This window comes from Carassius gibelio, chromosome B15 (assembly GCF_023724105.1).
Source record: "Carassius gibelio isolate Cgi1373 ecotype wild population from Czech Republic chromosome B15, carGib1.2-hapl.c, whole genome shotgun sequence".
Taxonomy (NCBI): Eukaryota; Metazoa; Chordata; class Actinopteri; order Cypriniformes; family Cyprinidae; genus Carassius; species Carassius gibelio.
In genome coordinates this window covers 10363380-10369664 of record NC_068410.1, presented here as the reverse complement: position 1 = coordinate 10369664, position 6285 = coordinate 10363380, and positions in this window count along the sequence as shown.

Genomic DNA, 6285 nt, shown 5'->3' with positions numbered 1-6285 from the left:
AGCTGCACCTCAAAGGTTGTCCATGCGTGAAGTTAATGTTACATTTAGGCCACAAGGGACACATTAACCAGTCAGCATTATATTATAAAAGGTCACCAAACAGTGCAGCTTGTCTAAGCTGTCCACCAAGGCAGTGGGATGAAAGATCTCAACTTGCTTAATCGACAAATGTATCACAAATTAACAGCTGTCAGGTATAAAAATCACTTGTTAGCCTCAAATAATTACAGTTTAAAGGGATAGTTCACCCAAAAATGAAAATGGTGTCATCATTTACTCACCCTCATGTTGATCCAAACTTATGACTTACTTTTCTCTGATATTTTTGCGGTGTTCAACTTTTGCTTTCTCCTCAAAAACGAAGTCCTCATACACAGACGAGGGTGAATAAATGACAACTAAAATTTTATTTTGGGGTCAGTTATACCTTTAATGTCCAGTTGAAACTGAAGCAGCGTAAATTTTCCCCCCAGAATGTGACATTAGAGCGTAAAAAAAAAAAAAAGTAGGGGGGACTTGTCTCGAAAATAAAGGTTTTTATTTATGTAATTTATATATATGTGTACTGTGTATTTTTATTATGTATATATAAATACACACTCATGCATGTATACATTTAAGAGAATTATGCTATGTTTATAAATATATTTATATATAAATTACATGAATATATGTAAATTCATGTAAATGTTTTCAAAATATATACTGTATACGCGTGTGTTTATATATTCATAATACATATACTCAGTACACACACACATATTATGTAAACAAAAACATTTATTACATTTAAAACATAACATTTGACAGCACTTATTTAAATACAATTAAAATGCATTTTATTTCAGCTAGTTCCCAGGGCCACTTTTCTTTTCCCCCCCTGCTTAATTTAACATGAAGTACTAAAAAATTACAAAACATATGGATGTATTAAAAAAAAAACTAAATATGACAAAACACATACAATTTCTAAAACAAAAATTTAAGTGAAAACAGAAACTATTAAATTGAATGAAAAAAATGTTAACAAAAATGACAGTAGTATATTAATGACATTAAAACAACACTTGTTTACGATATGACCTGTAACATGCATTTCAAAAATAGACTTCTCAGTCTCGAGCATCTCTCAGTCTTCCAGTACATGTTATGATATTGCTGCGTCATCACCCGGACAGCAGCAGCCCAGCCAGCTCTTATTTTGGATCAGATCAGGCCTGATGTAATCTCCCCTTATAAGAGCTGATGGATGTTTTGGGCTGGCAAGGAAATTAATAGGAAGGTAGACAGCCAAAAAATGTTCATTCCACCAAAGTTCTCCTAGGTACAGGTTGCAGAGGAGTGAAGTATGCCAGAGCAATCTATTTCACACGGAAAGGCTGAAACCTAATTACACAGATTAATGTCCCATGGAAGGTGCCATTACCTAAATAGTCTCCTAAAAAAGGAGGAGACTTCGCTTCAACCCAAATATGCGGTTTAAATTCTAATGGATCCTTCAAATCTAGATTCAAATATGTACGTCTTGACTTTCTCCAGTCTGCAGCTGGAGGAAGATTTTGTGCAGCCTTTAATTCCCCCTCTGCAGGCACCTCTCTTGACAATGACAGTAAGCCTGGATAAGTCTCCACACCGCCTTCTCTGACGTGAAATATTTAACCAGGTCTGCCAGCAGCAGAGTGAAAGGCTAAACTTATCATTTAATACTGATTTCTTTTCCATGTCTTACCTGTTTAGTGTGCAAATGCCGGACTGCTTAAACTACTTTTACTTTCACATAGAACCGCCAGGCACCGGGCGTTGGGGGGTTAACAGAAGTTGACCAGCTCACTTCTGATCCTGATGTTTAAACCTGCGTGTGGAAGCACGTGCTGGTCAACCCCCCACGACACCGGCTTCTTAAAATAAGACCTCGGTTGTGGCAGATGAGAGTGTGGGAAACGGAGTTGACAGACGGATCCATGAGCTTGACGTGGCCTTCGGTTGAACATGTCAGAAGCACCCACCCCCAGCTTCACCCCTCTGCTCACACACAAGCGCACTGTCGCAAGGCATTAGCATGGCAGAAATATACACACTTGCTCCTTCTACTCCATCTAAAGCCTGCATGAGCATTTCACAACAGCGGTGCAACATATTCCCATCTCCATGCTAGAGCCTATGTGACATCAGATGTGCATTTAGAGGCTTAGAGGCAGGATTTTGAGGGCTGTTGAAGGAAGAAGCTTGTGCTTACAGTCAGAGATGTATAAAGTACTAGAGAACCATACTTGAGTAAAAGTGCAAGTGCTCTATCAAAAAAGTGACTTGAGTAGAAGTAGAAGTGCTCTTTAAGCAACACACTTAAGTAGAAGTACTAAAGTATTCAACATTTTTTGTACTTAAGTATTGCAAGTAGTCTATTTTAAAATGTACTACTCAAGTACTGAAAGTTAAAGTAGAAGTATTGTGATATGTAGCTATTAAAGAAAGTAGTCAAAAGTTTGAACATATTGTTTTTACTATTTCAAATTATTAACCTAAAGGACAATCACAATTCCTTTGACTGTAACTTCTTGTAAACAAAAAACGGTTACTAGGGTTAGTTAGCCCAATTTGCAAAATTATGTCATTAATAACTTACCCTCATGTTGTTTCAAACCCATAAGACATCAGAGGGTCATTTCGAATTTTTTGAAACATCGAAAATACATTTTGGTCCAAAAATAGCAAAAACTATGACTTTATTCAGCATTGTCTTCTCTTCCGTGTCTGTTTTAAGTACGTTAAAAACAAAGCAGTTTGTGATATCTGGTTCGCGAACGAATCATTCGATGTAACCGGATCTTTTTGAACCAGTTCACCAAATCGAACTGAATCGTTTTAAACAGTTCGCGTCTCCAATACGCATTAATCCACAGATGAATTAAGATGTTAACTTGTTTAATGTGTCTGACACTCCCTCGGAGTTAAAACAAACCAATATCCCGGAGTAATTCATTGACTCAAACAGTACACTGACTGAACTGATGAAGAGAGAACTGAAGATGAACACCGAGCCGAGCCAGATAATGACTCGTTCACGAACCGTTTGTGTCAGACGCGTCCGATTCGTGAACCGAGGAGCTGATGATACTGCGCATGTTTGATTTAGCGTGAAGCAAACCGACACAGAGCGTCTGGAACCGAACTGATTCTTTTGGTGATTGATTCTGAACTGATTATGTGTTAATGTTATGAGCCCATGTGCAGTCAACGCCAATGACGCCATTGCATCGAGCGCAAAAGAATCGGTGAACTGTTTTCTTCAATGAATCGAACTGTCAGAAAGAACTAACGTTACTGGTCATCCGAAAACCGATGCAACCGGTTCTTGACTCATGAACGAGTCATTATCTGGCTCGGCTCGGTGTTCTTCTCTCTCTTCACAGCAGTTCAGTCAGCACGCGCAGTCTCGCTTGATTCGCTCAATGATGTGCCAGCTTCATCAAACCTGCCATCGACAGTTCTGGCAGTGGTTTGTAATGGAATGATTCGTAACATCATTATAATTGTAACGAGTAACGATGCAGCACATAAAAAAATATCGGAGTAAAAGTATTAAACTCAGCGAAAATATGTACCGAAGTAAAAGTGGAAGTAGGAGAAAAAAATAATACTCTAGAAAAGTACAGATACCGCCTTTTAGTACTTAAGTACAGTAGCGAAGTAGTTCTACTTCGTTACTATACATCTCTGCTTACAGTGTACAGTTTTTAAAGATGCCATAACTGTGAAGTTTTTTTTTTTTGAGGAACTCCTCATGACATTGAGACACAGGTTAGAAAAATGCCTCAAATGAATTCAGTCATTATTTGTTTTACCATTTTTGTATCACAACTGATGTAAATCGTTTATTTAGCCCTTTTGATACACTTGTGGCAAGGGACTGCATTCTATCTATCCATCCATCCATCCATCCATCCATATATCCATCCATCGTTGGTAGTTGTTTGTTTGTATGCTTGCTTGTTTTCATTAATAAATGAATTCTCAAATTAATTAATCAGTCACATTTCATCCACAGTGGTTACAGTGGCCACTTTGGTTTGTCTTAATTATTATAAAATAAATTAAAAATAGTGAAAGGCATTGCATTGCCTTAATTTTCATTTGAATTAATCATTTATTGATCAATTCATTCATTCATTCACTTTAAAAAAAAATCAGATTTCATACACAGTGGAAATACTTTGAATTGTCTTTAAATATTTCAATTATTTATTCATTTATCAATAAAATTGCATTGGTTATTAAAGGTAAGTAACAGCCATAATAAAGAGGGAAAAAGATACAGGAGTCATTTTTAAGTGATTTAAAAACAATGCATTCATGGATTAAAATAAAAAAAATACATTAAAAATAATTTAGTGCTATTAGAAAAGTGCAACATAGTGCTCATGCAGTCACTGAATCTATCTGAATATATTTTTATTATATAAATTATTCATATGTCCCTATCCTGACCATGTATTATCAAAGAGGCATATCCTATACCTCCCAAGTGATCTATCATCTCTGAAGTGCAGTGGAAGGTCAGAGAAAACCTCTGTTCATCAACCACGTGCACATATAGCCACCTACACAATCATATCTGAGTTACTTCATGTCCTGTAAAAATAATCCGCTGTTATCCTGCTATTTATAGGTCGCTCCTTCAAACTGACCAATCCCTCATGCTCCTCCCTTCACTTGAATGGGGATGACTTTACTATGATTCTTTGGCAGCTTAATAATTCTTCATCATCGCTCAGTTGCGCCATGAACCAGACCGAGACTGAATGTCTGACTCGATGATGCCTCCAGACAGATGTGGCATCCTCCATGAGGAAATTAAAGCTCAATGAAGGAGCGCAGAATTATCTTGCAGATGCTCAATTGTATGAAATATTCATCAGAGAACGACGCATTTCCAGTGGAACGCACATATTATTCTGGCCTTGGGGCAAAGCTTGTCCGATGTTTTAAACAGGCACACAATAAAACACTATTTTGGCCTTGGCACAGTCTTAAATATTCCATTTCATCCCCTGGCTGCATGCTTGAAGGTCTCAAGAGCAATTTTGTGAAGTAGATACTTAATAATCTTTTTTACTGTCCAGTTTCATCAACCCAATGTGCACACGGGCCTTTGTTCTGATTCCCCAACAATTAGCTTCAGATAATGAGGTCAGTTGTTCACATTTCTATTTGTGGAACCTGTGCACATGTCTTTTTATTCTGTAAGGCAGCATGTAACACAGGATGAGATGCAACACCATCAGTTTAACCAATTAGAAATTAACTACTATCATACCAGCCTCCTCAGGTGAGAGTAAAAACCATAGACTCTGGTTTATAAATTAAATTGGATAGCATATTAATGAACATTAAAAAACAAAACTGGAATCTAAATCATATAAATTTGATATATACACACAGATATTATCAAATATCATGGCTGACATTACAGGAAGGTACTTAATTTTTCTAGAGGTGTTTTACCTGTATTTTTTAGTTCATTGCATTTGTGTTAAATAAATCAGAAATGTATTTTCCCCCTCACTGAAAAGATAAAATAAAAATACAAACATATATTTTTAAGTTTTCTTATTATTTTTACCACAATAACTTAATGTACAATATATATATATATATATATATATATATATATATATATATATATATAAATTGTAAATGACTGTCCATGCATCCATTTTTACTTAAATATTATATTAATATTATATTATATTTTTCATAAATAAAAAATAAGTTACAGCAGCAAATCTATATCTTTCTCTAAAAATGCCTATATGCCTCCATAAAAAATATATTATACCATAACACCGTATTTTTTACCATAACTTTTATGCACAACATTTTACATTTAGATTTTTACATATACCCCCTTGTGCACTCTTTATTCTTGACATTAATTTACACAGTTTATGTTAGTTGTATTTTCTAAACTACTTCAATTCATTGTAGACAAATCACATTAAAGTTTAAGAAATAGCAGTTAGTTATAGACTTTAAAACTAAACGTTACAACAGTCCCCAGTCTCCCCAACAACTCGATCTGTTGCCCTGCGTCACCCGAGGTGCAGAAACAATCCTCGGACCTTCTACAGCCAATCTGAAGGCTCGTGATCCAACAAAACATCACCACATTTCTCAGAAATCAAGGGAGGTGGCTGAAATTAAAGTTACCATCTTAACCCCGTAAAGTAACCTTCTTAGTGTTTGGGGCGGGGGTGTGTGTGTGTGTGTGTGTGTGGTGGCAGGGTG